Source organism: Arachis hypogaea, chromosome 11, assembly GCF_003086295.3.
Source record: "Arachis hypogaea cultivar Tifrunner chromosome 11, arahy.Tifrunner.gnm2.J5K5, whole genome shotgun sequence".
Classification (NCBI taxonomy): Eukaryota; Viridiplantae; Streptophyta; class Magnoliopsida; order Fabales; family Fabaceae; genus Arachis; species Arachis hypogaea.
This window is the reverse complement of record NC_092046.1, coordinates 63,100,784-63,118,022: the sequence shown is the minus strand read 5'-3', so window position 1 is coordinate 63,118,022 and position 17,239 is coordinate 63,100,784. Positions and strand designations below refer to the sequence as shown.

General features: G+C 39.6%; 1 non-coding gene across 1 annotated transcript; it reads right to left on the bottom strand.

Annotated features, from left to right (window-relative positions):
- Positions 1 to 616: 616 nt before the first annotated feature.
- On the bottom strand, positions 617 to 724 carry LOC112724917 (small nucleolar RNA R71). Its single transcript, XR_003164056.1, has one exon. It is a non-coding gene; the product is annotated as a small nucleolar RNA R71 (small nucleolar RNA).
- Between the last annotated feature and the right edge of the window lie 16,515 nt (positions 725 to 17,239).

Genomic DNA, 17,239 nt, shown 5'->3' with positions numbered 1-17,239 from the left:
CTTCTTATACTAACAATAAGGAACCTCTTTACTGTGACATAGAGGATTCCTCTTCTTTTCTTTTTCTCTTCTCTTTCTTATGAGCAGGGACAAAGAAAAAGGCATTTTTGTTGAAGCTGATCCAGAACCTGAAAGGACTCTAAAGAGAAAACTAAGAAAAGCTAAATTACAACAATCCAGAGATAACCTTATTGAAAATTTCGAACAAGTAAAGGAGATGGCAGCCGAACCCAACAACAATAATGCAAGGAGAATGCTTGGTGACTTGACTGCACCTAATTCCAATTTACATGGAAGAAGCATCTCCATTCCTACCATTGGAGCAAACAATTTTGAGCTGAAACCTCAGCTAGTTTCTCTGATGCAGTAGAACTGCAAGTTTCATGGACTTCCATCTGAAGATCCTTTTCAGTTCTTAACTGAATTCTTGCAGATCTGTGATACTGTTAAGACTAATGGAGTAGATCCTGAAGTCTACAGGCTCATGCTTTTTCCTTTTGCTGTAAGAGACAGAGCTAGAATATGGTTGGACTCTCAACCCAAAGACAGCCTGAACTCTTGGGATAAGCTGGTCACGGTTTTCTTAGCCAAGTTCTTTCCTCCTCAAAAGCTGAGCAAGCTTAGAGCTGATGTTCAAACCTTCAGACAGAAAGAAGGTGAATCCCTCTATGAAGCTTGGGAAAGATACAAGCAGCTGACCAAAAAGTGTCCTTCTGACATGCTTTCAGAATGGACCATCTTGGATATATTCTATGATGGTTTATCTGAGCTATCAAAGATGTCATTGGATACTTCTGCAGGTTGATCCATTCACCTAAAGAAAACGCCTGCAGAAGCTCAAGAACTCATTGACATGGTTGCTAATAACCAGTTCATGTACACTTCTGAGAGGAATCCTGTGAGTAATGGGACACCTATAAAGAAGGGAGTTCTTGAAATTGATACTCTGAATGCCATGCTGGCTCAGAATAAAATATTGACTCAGCAAGTCAATATGATTTCTCAGAGTCTGACTGGAATGCAAGCTGCATCCAACAGTACTCAATAGGCTTCTTATGAAGAAGAAGCTTATGATCCTGAGAACCCTGCAATAGCAGAGTTAAAATACATGGGTGAACCATATGGAAACACCTACAATCCATCATGGAGAAATCACCCAAATCTCTCATGGAAGGATCAAAAGCCTCAACAAGGCTTTAATAATGGTGGAAGAAACAGGTTTAGCAATAGCAAGCCTTTTCCATCATCCACTCAGCAACAGACAGAGAATTCTGAGCAGAATCCATCTAGCTTAGCAAATTTAGTCTCTGATCTATCTAAGGCCACTATGAGTTTCATGAATGAAACAAGGTCTTCCATTAGAAATTTGGAAGCACAAGTGGGCCAGCTGAGTAAAAGGATCACTGAAACCCCTCCTAGTACTCTCTCAAGCAATACAGAAGAGAATCCAAAAGGAGAGTGCAAGGCCATTGAATTAAACACCATGGCCGAACCTGTAAGGGAAGGAAAGGACGTGAATCCCAAGAAGGAAGACCTCCTGGGACGTCCAGTGATCAATAAGGAGCTTCCCTCTAAGGAACCTAAGGAATCTGAGACTCATCTAGAGACCATAGAGATTCCATTGAACCTCCTTATGCCATTCATGAGCTCTGATGAGTATTCTCTTCTGAAGAGAATGAGGATGTTACTGAAGAGCAAGCTGCCAAGTTCCTTGGTGCGATCATGAAGCTAAATGCCAAATTATTTGGTATTGAAACTTGGGAAGATGAACCTCCCTTGTTCACCAATGAACTAAGTGATCTGGATCAACTGACATTGCCTCAGAAGAGACAGGATCCTGGAAAGTTCATAATAACTTGTACCATAGGCACCATGATCTTTAAGGCTCTTTGCGACCTTGGTTCAGGAATAAACCTCATGCCCCTCTCTGTAATAGAGAAACTGGGAATCTATGGGGTGCAAGCTGATAAAATCTCATTAGAGATGGCAGACAATTCAAGAAAACAGGCTTATGGACAAGTAGAGGACGTGTTAGTAAAGGTTGAAGGCCTTTACATCCCTGCTGATTTCATAGTCCTGGATACTGGAAAGGAAGAGGATGAATCCATCATCCTAGGAAGACCTTTCCTAGCCACAGCAAGAGCTGTGATTGATGTGGACAGAGGAGAATTGATCCTTCAATTAAATAAGGACAACCTTGTGTTTACAACTCAAGGATCTCTCTCTGCATCCATGGAGAGGGCAGAAAAAGCTTCTCTCAAAGCAGAGTCAACCAAAGCCCCCACAGTCAAACTCTAAGTTTGGTGTTGGGAGGCCACAACCAAACTCTAAGTTTGGTGTCAAACCCCCATATCCAAACTCTAAGTTTGGTGTTGGGAGGTCTCAACAAAGCTCTGCACATCTGTGAGGCTCCATGAGAGCCCACTGTCAAGCTATTGACATTAAAGAAGCGCTTGTTGGGAGGCAACCCAATGTTTATTTATCTAATTTTATTTTTGTTTTTCATGTTTTCTTAGGTTCATGATCATGTGGAGTCACAAAATAAACAAAAAATTTAAAAACAGAATCAAAAACAGCGGAAGAAAAATCACACCCTGGAAGAAGCACCTGTCTGGCGTTCAACGCCAGAACAGAGCATGGTTTCTAGCGCTGAACGCCAGAATTGCACCCTGGAGAAGAGCTGGCGCTGAACGCCCAGAACAAGCATGGTTCTGGCGTTCAACGCCAGAAATGGGCAACAAATGGGCGTTGAACGCCCAAAATGGGCACCAACCTGGTGCTGAACGCCCAGAGTTGTGTGCAAGGGCATTTTACATGCCTAATTTGGTGCAAGGTTGTAATTCCTTGAACACCTCAGGATCTGTGGACCCCACAGGATCATCTCAGGATCTGTGGACCCCACAGGATCATCTCAGGATCTGTGAATCTCACAAGATCCCCACCCACCTCACCCTCTCTCTCTCTCCATTCATGGTCATCCCTTCTGTTTTTCATTCACCACTCACATCCATACACACATCCCTCTATCTCCTCCATATCTTCTTCTTTTTCATCTATTCTTTCTTCTCTTGCTCGAGGGCGAGCAATATTCTAAGTTTGGTGTGGTAAAAGCATAAGCTTTTTGTTTTTCCATTACTATTAATGGCACCTAAGGCCAGAGAAACCTCAAGAAAGAGGAAAGGGAAGACAAATGCTTCCACCTCTGAGCCATGGGAGATGGAAAGATTCATCTCACAAGCCCATCACTAAGAAAAGGACGGAGCAAACAAGAGAGCACATTCATGAATCTCAACAGGCACATGAAGAATCTCATCATCAAGAAATCCCTGAGATACATCAAGGGATGCACTTGCCTCCACAGAATTTTTAGGAGCAAATCAACACCTCCCTAGGAGAATTAAGTTCCAACATGGGACAATTAAGGGTGGAACATCAAGAGCACTCCATCATCCTTCATGAAATCAGAGAAGATCAAAAAGCAATGAGGGAGGAGCAACAAAGACAGGGAAGAGACATAGAAGAGCTCAAGGACATCATTGGTTCCTCAAGAAGGAAACGCCACCATCACTAAGGTGGACTCATTCCTTGTTCTTACATTCTCTGTTTTTCGTTTTCTATGTTAAGTGCTTATCTATGTTTGTGTCTTCATTACATGATCATTAGTATTTAGTAACTTTGTCTTAAAGTTATGAATGTCCTGTGAATCCATCACCTCTCTTAAATGAAAACTGTTTTAATTCAAAAGAACAAGAAGTACATGAGTTTTGAATTTATCCTTGAACTTAGTTTAATTATATTGATGTGGTGACAATGCTTCTTGTTTTTTGAATGTATGCTTGAACAGTGCATATGTCTTTTGAAGTTATTGTTTAAGAATGTTAAATATGTTGGCTCTTGAAAGAATGATGACAAGGAGACATGTTATTTGATAATCTGAAAAATCATAAAAATGATTCTTGAAGCAAGAAAAAGCAGCAAAGAACAAAGCTTGCAGAAAAAAAAAAGAGAAAAAAAATATAGCGAAAAAAAAATAGAAAGAAAAAGAAAAAGCAAGCAGAAAAAGCCAAAAGCTCTTAAAACCAAGAGGCAAGAGCAAAAAGCCAGTAACCCTTAAAACCAAAAGGCAAGGGTAAATAAAAAGGATCCCAAGGCTTTGAGCATCAGTGGATAGGAGGGCCTAAAGGAATAAAATCCTGGCCTAAGCGGCTAAACCAAGCTATCCCTAACCATGTGCTTGTGGCGTGTAGGTGTCAAGTGAAAACTTGAGACTGAGCAGTTAAAGTCAAGGTTCAAAGAAAAAAAAGAGTGTGCTTAAGAACCCTGGACACCTCTAATTGGGGACTTTAGCAAAGCTGAGTCACAATCTGAAAAGGTTCACCCAATTATGTGTCTGTGGCATTTATGTATCCGGTGGTAATACTGGAAAACAAAGTGCTTAGGGCCACGGCCAAGACTCAGAAAATAGCTGTGTTCAAGAATCATCATACTAAACTAGGAGAATCAATAACACTATCTGAACTCTGAGTTCCTATAGATGCCAATCATTCTGAACCTCAATGGATAAAGTGAGATGCCAAAACTATTCAAGAGGCAAAAAGCTATAAGTCCCGCTCATCTGATTGAAGCTATGTTTCATTGATAGTTTGGAATTTATAGTATATTCTCTTCTTTTTATCCTATTTGATTTTCAGTTGCTTGGGGACAAGCAACAAGTTAAGTTTGGTGTTGTGATGAGCGGATAATTTATACGCTTTTTGGCATTGTTTTTAGTATGTTTTTAGTAGAATCTAGTTACTTTTAGGGATTTTTTTTCATTAGTTTTTATGTTAAATTCACATTTCTGGACTTTACTATGAGTTTGTGTGTTTTTCTGTGATTTTAGGTATTTTCTGGCTGAAATTGAGGGACTTGAGCAAAAATCAGATTCAGAGGTTGAAGAAGGACTGCTGATGCTGTTGGATTCAAACCTCCCTGCACTCAAAATGGATTTTCTGGAGCTACAGAATTCAAAATGGTGCACTTCCAATTGCGTTATAAAGTAGACATCCAGGGCTTTCCAGCAATATATAATAGTTCATACGTTTCTCAAGTTTAGACGACGCAAACTGGCGTTCAACGCCAGCTCTCTGCCCAATTCTGGCATCCAGCGCCATAAACAAGCTGCAAAGTGGAGTTCAACGCCCAAACTGGCACAAAAGCTGGTGTTCAACTCCAGAAAGAGCCTCTGCACGTGTAACATTCAAGCTCAGCCCAAGCACACACCAAGTGGGCCCCGGAAGTGGATTTATGCATCAATTACATACTTCTGTAAACCCTAGTAGCTAGTTTATTATAAATAGGACTTTTTACTATTGTATTAGACATCCTGAGTTAAATCTTTGGAATCATCCTGGATTGTATTTCTGATCCTGTGATCACGTTTTAGCGGGCTGGCCATTCGGCCATGCCTGGACCTTTCACTTATGTATTTTTAACGGTAGAGTTTCTACACTCCATAGATTAAGGTGTGGAGCTCTGCTGTTCCTCAGAGATTAATGCAAAGTACTACTGTTTTCTATTCAATTCATCTTATTTCGCTTCTAAGATATTCATTCGCACTTCAACCTGAATGTGATGAACGTGACAATCATCATCATTCCCCATGAACGCGTGCCTGACAACCACCTCCGTTCTACCTTAGATTGAATGAGTGTCTCTTAGATCTCCTAATCGGAATCTTCGTGGTGTAATCTAGAATGATGGCGGCATTCAAGAGAATCCGGAAAGTCTAAACCTTGTCTGTGGTATTCCGAGTAGGATTCAATGATTGAATGACTGTGACGAGCTTCAAACTCGCGAGTGCTGGGCGTAGTGACAGACGCAAAAGGAGGGTGAATCCTATTCCAGCATGATCGGGAACCTCAGATGATTAGCCGTGCCATGACAGGGCATCTTGGACCATTTTCACAAGAGGAGGGGATGTAGCCACTGACAACGGTGATGCCCTTGCATAAAGCCAGCCATGGAAAGGAGTAAGACTGATTGGATGAAGACAGCAGGAAAGCAGAGGTTCAGAGGAACGAATGCATCTCCATACGCTTATCTAAAATTCTCACCAATGATTTACATAGGTATTTCTATCCTTCTTTTATTATTAATTTCGAAAACTCCATAACTATTTTATATCCGCCTGACTGAGATTTACAAGGTGACCATAGCTTGCTTCATACCAACAATCTCCGTGGGATCGACCCTTACTCACGTAAGGTTTATTACTTGGACGACCCAGTGCACTTGCTGGTTAGTTATGCGAAGTTATGAAGATATGTTTAGACCATGGTTCTGTGCATCCGTTTTTGGTGCCATCGCCAGGGAATCAATTTCAAACAATAATCCACAACCTGAGTAACAATTTCGCATATCACAAGCACACTTCGAAATATTTCCCTCTGTAGGGAGAAGGTGGTATGGCACTTATCCCTCGGAACTATTCCTTCTGAAAATGCGACTTCTCTCTGATTGCAAGGTGGTAGGGCACTAACCCACGGAATCATGCGACAACCAGAGAAAGGTGGTAGGGCACGCTTGGTACACGGAATCGTGATCTCACACTTTTCTCACAACTCCGTACAACTAACCAGCAAGTGCACTGGGTCGTCCAAGTAATACCTTACGTGAGTAAAGGTCGATCCTACGGAGATTGTCGGCTTGAAGCAAGCTATGGTCATCTTGTATATCTCAGTCAGGTGGATTCAAATGGTTATGAGGTTTGATAATTAAAATAAAAATAAAAAAATAAAATAAAGTTACTTATGTAATTCATTGGTGGGAATTTCAGATAAGCGTCTGGAGATGCTTTGTTACTTCTGACCTCTGATTTCCTATTGCCTTCTTCCAACCATGCGTTACTTCCTTCCATGGCAAGCTGTAAGATCCTCTCAGTGAAAATGGTCCTCTACGGTTTCTGCACGGCTAATCAACGGTCGGATTTCTCGTCTCGAATGAAAAATATCAGGTACAGCTACCGCATGGCTAATCATCTGTCGGTTCCCGCTAGCGTCGGAATAGAATCCATTGATCCTTTTGCACACTGTCACTTGCGCCCAACATTCGCAGGTTCGAAGCTCGTCACAGTCATCCCTTCCCGGATCCTACTCGGAATACCACAGACAAGGTTTAGACTTTCCGGATCCCAGGAATGGCTGCCCATTTGGTTCTAGCCTATACCACGAAGATACTAATCTCACGAACTCTGTCCGTGTATTAGATATCCAAGAGAATATACTCCAGCTGTCGTCCAATGACTATGTTGAACATCATGTAGACCGCTTTGTGGTTGTCAGGCACGCGATCTTGGCTAAGCGAGGAACGAAGATTAGGTGATTGTCACGGGTCACCCCTTCATTCTGACTTAACCGAATTAAGTACGAGAGTATATCTTGGAGAAGAAGTAGGCGTGAAGTGAAAGAAAAACAATAGTACTTGCATTAATTCATGAAGAACAGCAGAGCTCCACACCTTAATCTATGGGGTGTAGAAACTCCACCGTAGAAAATACATAAGTGAAAAAGGTCTAGGCATGGCTGTGAGGCCAGCCCCCAAAACATAAACAATGGTCTATGATAGCATAAGATTAACCAAAGACTTACAAAAGATTGACAAAAGATATAAAATAAATCTCTAAAAGTAGTTTTTATACTAAACTAGTAGCCTAGGATTACAGAAAATGAGTAACTAAGTGCAGATAGTGCAGAAATCTACTTCTAGGGTCCACTTGGTGTGTGCTTGGGCTGAGCATTGAGCTTTACATGTGCATAGGCTGTTCCTGGAGTTAAACTCCAGCTTTGGTGCCAGTTTGGGCGTTTAACTCCAATTCTAGTGCCAGTTTGGGCGTTTTACGCCAAGATGTTTTAGGCTGGCTTTGGACGCCAGTTTGGGCCATTAAATCTCGAGCAAAGTATAAACTATTATATATTTCTGGAAATCCCAGGATGTCTACTTTCCAAATCAATTGAGAGCTCGCCAATTGGGCTTCTGTAGCTCCAAAAAATCTACTTTGAGTGCAAGAGGGTCAGAATCCAACAGCATCTACAGTCCTTTTTCAGCCTCTGAATCAGATTTTTGCTCAAGTTCCTCAATTTCAGCCAGAAAATACCTGAAATCACAGAAAAATACACAAACTCATAGTAAAGTCTAGAAATATGATTTTTGAATAAAAACTAATAAAAATGAAATAAAAAGTAACTAAAATATACTAAAAACTATGTAAAAACAATGCCAAAAAGGTATAAATTATCCGCTCATCACAACACCAAACTTAAATTGTTGCTTGTCCCCAAGCAACTAAAAACAAAATGGGATAAAAAGAAGAGAAAATACAATAAATTCTAAACTTATCAATGAACTTAGCTTCAATTAGATGAGCGGGACTTGTAGCCTTTTTGCTTCTGAACAATTTTGGCATCTCATTTTATTCTTTGAAGTTCAGAATGATTGGCATCCATAGGAACTCAGAATTCAGATAGTGTTATTGATTCTCCTAGTTCAGTATGTTGATTCTTTAGCACAGCTACCTTATGAGTCTTGGCCATGACCCTAAGCATCTTATTTTCCAGTATTATCACCGGATACATAAATGCCACAGACACATAACTGGGTGAACCTTTTCAGATTGTGACTCAGCTTTGCTAGAGTCCCCAATTAGAGGTGTCCAGAGCTCTTAAGCACACTCTTTTTTCTTTGGACCATGACTTTAACCACTCAGTCTCAAGCTTTTCACTTGACACCTTCACGCCACAAGCACATGGTTAGGGACAGCTTGATTTAGCCGCTTAGGTCAGGATTTTATTCATGTGGGCCCTCCTATCCATTAATGCTCAAAGCCTTGGATCATTTTTCTACCCTTGCCTTTTGGTTTAAAGGGTTACTGGCTTTTTCTGCTTGCTTTTTCTTTTTCTTTCTTTTTCCAATTCTTTTTTTTCGCATTTTTTTCTTTTTTTCGCTATTTTTTCCTGTAGGCTTTGTATTCACTGCTTTTTCTTGCTTCAAGAATCAATTTTATAATTTTTAGATTATCAATAACATTTCTCCTTTTCATTATTCTTTCAAGAGCCAACAATTTTAACATTCATAAACAACAAATTCACTGTTCAAGCATTCATTCAGAAAACAAAAAGTATTGCCACCACATCAAAATAATTAAACTGATTTCAAGATAGAATTTGAAATCATGTACTTCTTGTTCTTTTGCAATTAAAAACATTTTTCATTTAAAAAAGGTGAAGGATTCATAGGACATTCATAGCTTTAAGACATAGACACTAGACATGAATGATCATGTAATAAAGGCACAAACATAGACAAGACATAAAGCATAATTTTCGAAAAACAGAAAAATAAAAACAAGGAAATTAAAGAACAGGTCCACCTTAGTGATGGCGGCTAGTTCTTCCTCTTGAAGATCTTATGGAGTGCTTGAGCTCCTCTATGTCTCTTCCTTGCCTTTGTTGCTCCTCCCTCATGGCTCTTTGGTCTTCTCTAATTTCATGGAGGAGGATGGAATGCTCTTGGTGCTCCATCCTTAGTTGTCCCATGTTGGAACTCAGTTCTCCTAAGGAAGTGTTAATTTGCTCCCAATAATTATGTGGAAGGAAGTGCATCCCTTGAGGCATCTCAGGGATTTCATGATGAGGAACTTCCTCATGCTCTTGTTGAGGTCCATGAGTGGGCTCTCTTGTTTGCTCCATCTTCTTCTTAGTGATGGGCTTGTCTCCTTCAATTAGGATGTCTTCCTCTATGACAATTCCAGCTGAATTGCATAGGGTACAAATGAGATGAGGGAAGGCTAACCTTGCCAAAGTAGAGGGCTTCTCCGCCACTTTGTAGAGTTCTAGGGATATGATCTCATGAACTTCTACTTCCTCTCCAATCATGATGCTATGGATCATGATAGCCCGGTCTATTGTAACTTCAGACCGGTTGCTAGTAGGAATGATAGAGCGTTGGATGAACTCCAACCATTCCCTAGGCACGGGCTTGATGTCAAGCCTTCTTAGTTGAACCGGCTTGCCTTTTGAGTCTCTCTTCCATTGAGCTCCTTCCACACAAATGTCCCTAATGACTTGGTCCAACCTTTGATCAAAGTTGACCCTTCTAGTGAAAAGGTGAGGATCTTCTTGCATCATTGGCAAGTTGAATGCCAACCTCACATTTTCTGGACTAAAATTTAAGTAATTCCCCCGAACCCTTGTGAGCCAATTCTTTGGGTTCGGATTCATACTTTGATCATGGTTCCTAGTGATCCATGCATTGGCATAGAACTCTTGAACCATTAAGATTCTGACTTGTTGAATGGGGTTGGTGAGAGTTTTCCAACCTCTTCTTTGAATCTCATGTCGGATCTCCGGATACTCCCTCATTTTGAGCTTGAAGGGGACCTCGGGATCACCTTCTTCTTGGCCACAACTTCATAGAAGTGGTCTTGATAGACCTTTGAGATGAATCTCTCCATCTCCCATGACTCGGAGGTGGAAGCAATTGTCTTTCCTTTCCTCTTTCTAGAGGTTTCTCCGGCCTTAGGTGCCATTAATGGTTATGGAAAGACAAAAATCTTTAGCTTTTCCCACACCAAACTTAGAATGGTTGCTCGTCCTCGAGCAAAAGACGAAAGAAATGAGTAGAAAAAGAAAAAATAGAGGAGATGGAGGGAGATGAGTGGTTCGGCCAAGGGGGAAAGAAGTGTTTGTGATGTGTGAAAATGAAGGTAGTGATGAGGGGTATTTATAGGGTAGGAGAGAGAGGGGATTCGATCATGAAGGGGTGGGTTTGGAAGGGAAATGGTTTGAATTTGAATGGTGAGGTAGGTGGGGTTTTATGATTGATGGATGTGAGTGGTGAAGAGATTATGGAGAAGAGGGTAAGATTTGATAGGTGAAGAGTATTTGGGGAAGAGTTATTGATGGGATTGGTCAAGGGTATTTGGGGAAGAGTGTTATGGAAAGGTGTGAAGAGGAGAGAAGAAGAGGTGGGGGTAGGTGGGGATCCTGTGGGGTCCACAGATCCTGAGGTGTCAAGGAATTCTACTCCCTGCACTATTCTGGCGTTCAAACGCCCATTGTGTGGCAATTCTGGCGTTTAACGCCATCTCTGCTACCTTTCCTTGCGTTAAACGCCAGTCTGCTACCCATTTCTAGCATTTAACGCCCAGAATGCTGCCAGGCTGGGCGTTAAACGCCCATTCTGCTATCCTTACTGGCGTTTAAACGCGAGTAAGCCTGTCCTCCAGGGTGTGCTATTTTTCATGCTGTTTTTCATTTTGCTTTAATTTTGCAGTTGTTTTTATGACTTCACATGATCACCAACCTAAGGAAAATATAAAATAACAATGGAAAATAAATAAATATAACTAAATAACATTGGGTTGCCTCCCAACAAGCACTTCTTTAATGTCAATAGCTTGACAGTGAGCTCTTAGAGAGCTTCACAGAGACTCAGAGCTTGATGTTGGTCTCCCAACACCAAACTTAGAAGTTGAGTGTGGGGGCTCTGTTTGACTCTGTATTGAGAGAAACTTTTCATGCTTCCTCTCCATGGTTACAGAAGAAGATCCTTGAGCCTTAAACACAAGGTAGTCCTCTTTCAATTGAAGGACTAACTCTCCTCTGTCCACATCAATCACAGCTCTTGTTGTGGCTAGGAAGGGTCTTCCAAGGATGATGGATTCATCTTCATCCTTCCCAGTATCTAGGATTATGAAGTCAGCAGGGATGTAATAGCCTTCAACCTTCACTAATACATCCTTTACAAGTCCATAAGCCTGTTTCCTTGAATTGTCTGCCATCTCTAATGAGATTCTTGCAGCTTGTACCTCAAAGATCCCCAGTTTCTCCATTATAGAGAGTGGCATGAGGTTTATACTTGAAACAAGGTCACACAGAGCCTTCTTAAAGGTCATGGTGCCTATGATGCAAAGTATTAAGAACTTTTCGGGATCCGGTTTCTTCTGAGGTAATTTCTGTTGAACCAAGGTATTTAGTTTATTGATGAGCAATGGAGGTTCATCCTCCCAAGTCTCATTACCAAATAACTTGGCATTCAGCTTCATGATTGCTCCTAAATACTGAGCAACTTACTCTTCAATAATATCTTCATCCTCTTCAGAGGAAGAATACTCATCAGAGCTCATGAATGGCAACAGAAAGTTCAGTGGAATCTCTATGGTCTCTATATGAGCCTCAAATTCCTTTGGTTCCTCAATAGGGAACTCCTTAGTGGCCAGTGAACGTCCATTGAAGTCTTCCTCACTGGCGTTCACTACCTCTTCCTCCTCTATGCATTCGGCCATGTTGAGTATATTGATGGCCTTGCACTCTCTCTTTGGATTCTCTTCTGTATTGCTTGAGAAAGTACTTGGAGGAGTTTCGGCCACTCTTTTACTCAGTTGACCAACTTGTACCTCCAAATTTCTAATGGAGGACCTTGTTTCAGTCATAAAACTGAGAGTGGTCTTAGATAGATCAAAGACTATAGTTGCTAAGTCAGAGTTGCTCTGCTTAGAATTCTCTGTCTGTTGCTCAGAAGATGATGGAAAAGGCTTGCTATTGCCAAACCTATTTCTTCCACCATTATTATTATTGAAGCCTTGATTAGGCTTTTGTTGATCCTTCCATGAGAAATTCGGATGATTTCTCCATGAAGGATTATAGGTGTTTCCATAGGATTCTCCCACGTAATTCACCTCTTCCATTGTAGGGTTCTCAGGGTCGTAAGCTTCTTCTTCAGAGAAAGTTTCTTTAGTATTGCCGGATGCAGCTTGCATTCCAGTCAGACTCTGATAAATCATATTGACTTGCTGAGTCAATATTTTATTCTGAACCAATATGGCATTCAGAGTATCAATCTCAAGAACTCCTTTCTTCTGAGTTGTCCCATTATTCACAGGATTTCTTTCAAAAGTGTACATGAACTGGTTATTTGCAACCATTTCAATGAGTTCCTGGGCTTCTGCAGGCGTCTTCTTCAGATGAAGAGATCCACCAGCAGAGTGATTGATGAGCGGATAATTTATACGCTTTTTGGCATTGTTTTTAGTATGTTTTTAGTAGGATCTAGTTACTTTTAGGGATGTTTTCATTAGTTTTTATGTTAAATTCACATTTCTGGACTTTACTATGAGTTTGTGTGTTTTTCTGTGATTTCAGGTATTTTCTGGCTAAAATTGAGGGACTTGAGCAGAAATCAGATTCAGAGGTTGAAGAAGGACTGCTGATGCTGTTGGATTCTGACCTCCCTGCACTCAAAGTAGATTTTTTGGAGATACAGAACTCAAAATGGCGCGCTTCCAATTGCGTTGGAAAGTAGACATCCAGGGCTTTCCAGCAATATATAATAGTCCATACTTTGGCCAAGAATTGATGACGTAAACTGGCGTTCAACGCCAGCCTTCTGCCCAAATCTGGCGTCCAGCGCCAGAAAAGGATCCAAAACCAGAGTTGAACGCCCAAACTGGCACAGAAACTGGCGTTCAACTCCACAAATGGCCTCTGCACGTGCAACACTTAAGCTCAGCCCAAACACACACCAAGTGGGCCCCGGAAGTGGATTTATACATCAAATACTTACTCATGTAAACCCTAGTAGCTAGTTTATTATAAATAGGACCTCTTACTATTATATTAGACATCTTTTTTTGACCATCTTTGGATTATCTTTGGATTACCTTATGATCCTTTGATCACGTTTTAGGGGGCTGGCCATCTCGGCCATGCCTGGACCTTCACTTATGTATTTTTAACGGTAGAGTTTCTACACTCCATAGATTAAGGTGTGGAGCTCTGCTGTTCCTCAAAGATTAATGCAAGTACTACTGTTTTCTATTCAATTCATCTTATTTCGCTTCTAAGATATCCATTCGCACCCAAGAACGTGATGAAGGTGATGATTATGTGTGACGCTCATCACCATCTCCCCTATGAACACGTGCCTGACAAACACTTCCGTTCTACATGAAATAAGCTAGAATGAATATCTCTTAGATCTCTTAACCGGAATCTTCGTGGCGTAAGCTAGAATGATGGCGGCATTCAAGAGAATCCGGAAAGTCTAAACCTTGTCTGTGGTATTCCGAGTAGGATTCAATGATTGAATGACTGTGACGAGCTCCTAACTCGCGATTGCAGGGCGTTAGTGACAGACGCAAAAGGATAGTAAATCCTATTCCAGCATAATCGAGAACCGACAGATGAATAGCCGTGCCGTGACAGGGTGCGTGAGCATATTATTCACTGAGAGGATAAGATGAAGCCATTGGCAAGGGTGATGCCTCCAGACGATTAGCCGTGCCGTGACAGGGCATTGGATCATTTTCCCGAGAGATGACCGAAAGTAGCCATTGACAGTGGTGATGTATCACATAAAGCCAGCCATGGAAAGGAGTAAGACTGATTGGATGAAGATAGCAGGAAAGCAGAGGTTCAGAGGAACGAAAAGCATCTCCATTCGCTTATCTGAAATTCCTACCAATGAATTACATAAGTATCTCTATCCCTATTTTATTATATAATATTCGAAAACACCATTATCACTTTATATCTGCCTGACTGAGATTTACAAGGTGACCATAGCTTGCTTCATACCAACAATCTCCGTGGAATTCGACCCTTACTCACGTAAGGTATTACTTGGACGACCCAGTGCACTTGCTGGTTAGTTGTATCGAAGTTGTGACAATTATGAATTAAGATCAGAGCACCAAGCTTTGGAGCCATTACCAGGATTTGTTCGAGCCTGGAGATCACAATTTTGTGCACCAAGTTTTTGGCGCCGTTGCCGGGGATTGTTCGAGTTTGGACAACTGACGGTTCATCTTGTTGCTCAGATTAGGTAATTTTCTTTTCGTTTTGTTTTCTTTTCAAAAATTTTTCAAAAAAATATTTTCAAAAATCTCTCATCTGTTTTCGAAAAATTTATATAAAAATGTTTTCAAAAATTTATTCAAAATTTTTAAGAATGAATTCTAGTGTTTCATGAAGCATGTTGAAGCCTAGCTGGCTGTAAAGTCATGTCTAAATTTATTTGGACTGAGGCTTGCAATTTGTTATCAAAGAGCAATATACTCTCGTGTTAAAGGCTGAAGCTTGGCTGGCCATTGGCCATGTCTAGTGTTTTGGACTGGAGCTTTCATTGAAAGCTTGGCTGGCTAGTGAGCCATGTCTAATTCCTGGACTGAAGTTTTAGACTGACAATGCAAGATTCCTGGAATTCATATTAAAAATTTTGGAATCCTTATTTTCCTTTTTCAACTAATTTTCGAAAAAAAAAATACAAAAAAATTAGAAAATCATAAAAATCAAAAATATTTTTCTGTTTCTTGTTTGAGTCTTGAGTCATGTTATAAGTTTGGTGTCAATTGCATGTGCATCTTGCATTTTTCGAAAATTTCATGCATTCATAGTGTTCTTCATGATCTTCAAGTTGTTCTTGGTAAGCCTTCTTGTTTGATCTTGATGATTTTTTGTTTTGTGTCTTTTCATGTTTTTCATAAGCATTCTTGAATTCTTAGTGTCTAAGCATTAAAGAATTCTAAGTTTGGTGTCTTGCATGTTTTCTTTGCATTTTAAATTTTTTAAAATTGTGTCTATGATGTTCATCTTGACATTCAAAGTGTTCTTGGTGTTCATCTTGACATTCATAGCATTCTTGCATGCATCACATGTTTTGATCTAAATATTTCATGCATTGCATCTTTTTAGTGTTTTTCTCTTGCATCATAAAAATTCAAAAATCAAAAAAATATCTTTCCCTTTTTCTCTCATCAAATTCGAAAATTTGAGTTGACTTTTTCAAAAATTTTTAAAAATCAAGTTGTTTCTTATGAGTCAAATCAAATTTTCAATTTGAAAATCTTATCTTTTTCAAAATCTTTTTCAAAAATCAATTCTTTTTCAAAAATTTTTAGTTATTTTCGAAAATTCCAAAAATGTTTTTCAAAAATGTTTTTCTTATTTTTAAATCAAATTTTCGAAAATAACAATAAGCAATTAATGTTTTGATTCAAAAATTTCAAGTTTGTTACTTGCTTGTTAAGAAAGATTCAAACTTTATGTTCTAGAATCATATCTTGTAATTTCTTATGAATCAAGTCATTAATTGAGATTTTAAAAATCAAATCTTTTTCAAAACTAATTTCAATCATATCTTTTCAAAAATATCTTCTTATCCTATCTTTTTCAAAAAAATATCTTTTCAAAATATCTTTTCTAACTTCCTAACTTCTTATCTTTTCAAAATTTGTTTCAACTAACTAACTAACTTTTTGTTTGTTTCTTAACTTTTTCAAAACTACCTAACTAACTCTCTCTCTCTCATTTTCGAAAATATCTTCCCTCTTTTTCAAAAATTTCTTTTTCATTAACTAATTATTTTTATTTTTATTTAAAAAAAAATTTTTGAAAAATACTAACATTTTTTCAAAAACCATTTTCGAAAATCACTAACTCTTTTTCAAAATAATTTTCGAAAATTATCCCTCCCCCATCTTATTCTATTTATTCATTCATATCCTAACATCTCATCTCACATCTCTGCCATCCTCACAGTTGTGTTTCTTCCATTATATTACATTCTTTGTCTCCCCCTCTTCTTCTACTCACACAGGGATCCCTATACTGTGGTATAAAGGATCTCTATTATTATTATTATTATTTTTCTGTGCCTTCTTCTTTGTCATATGAGCAGGAGCAAGGATAAGAACATTCTTGTGGAAGCAGATCCAGAACCTGAAAGGACTCTGAAGAGAAAATTAAGAGAAGCTAAATTACAACAATCCAGAGAAAACCTTTCAGAAATTTTCGAACAGGCAGAGGAGATGGCAGCCGAAAATAATAATAATGAAAGGAGGACGCTTGGTGACTTTACTGCACTTAATTCCAATTTACATGGAAGAAGCATCTCCATTCTTGCCATTGGAGCAAACAACTTTGAGCTGAAACCTCAATTAGTTTCTCTGATGCAGCAGAACTGCAAGTTTCATGGACTTCCATCTGAAGATCCCTTTCAGTTCTTAACTGAATTCTTGCAGATATGTGATACTGTTAAGACTAATGGAGTAGATCCTGAAGTCTACAGGCTCATGCTTTTCCCTTTTGCTGTAAGAGACAGAGCTAGATTATGGTTGGATTCTCAACCCAAAGACAGCCTGAACTCTTGGGATAAGCTGGTCACGGCTTTCTTAGCCAAGTACTTTCCTTCTCAAAACCTGAGC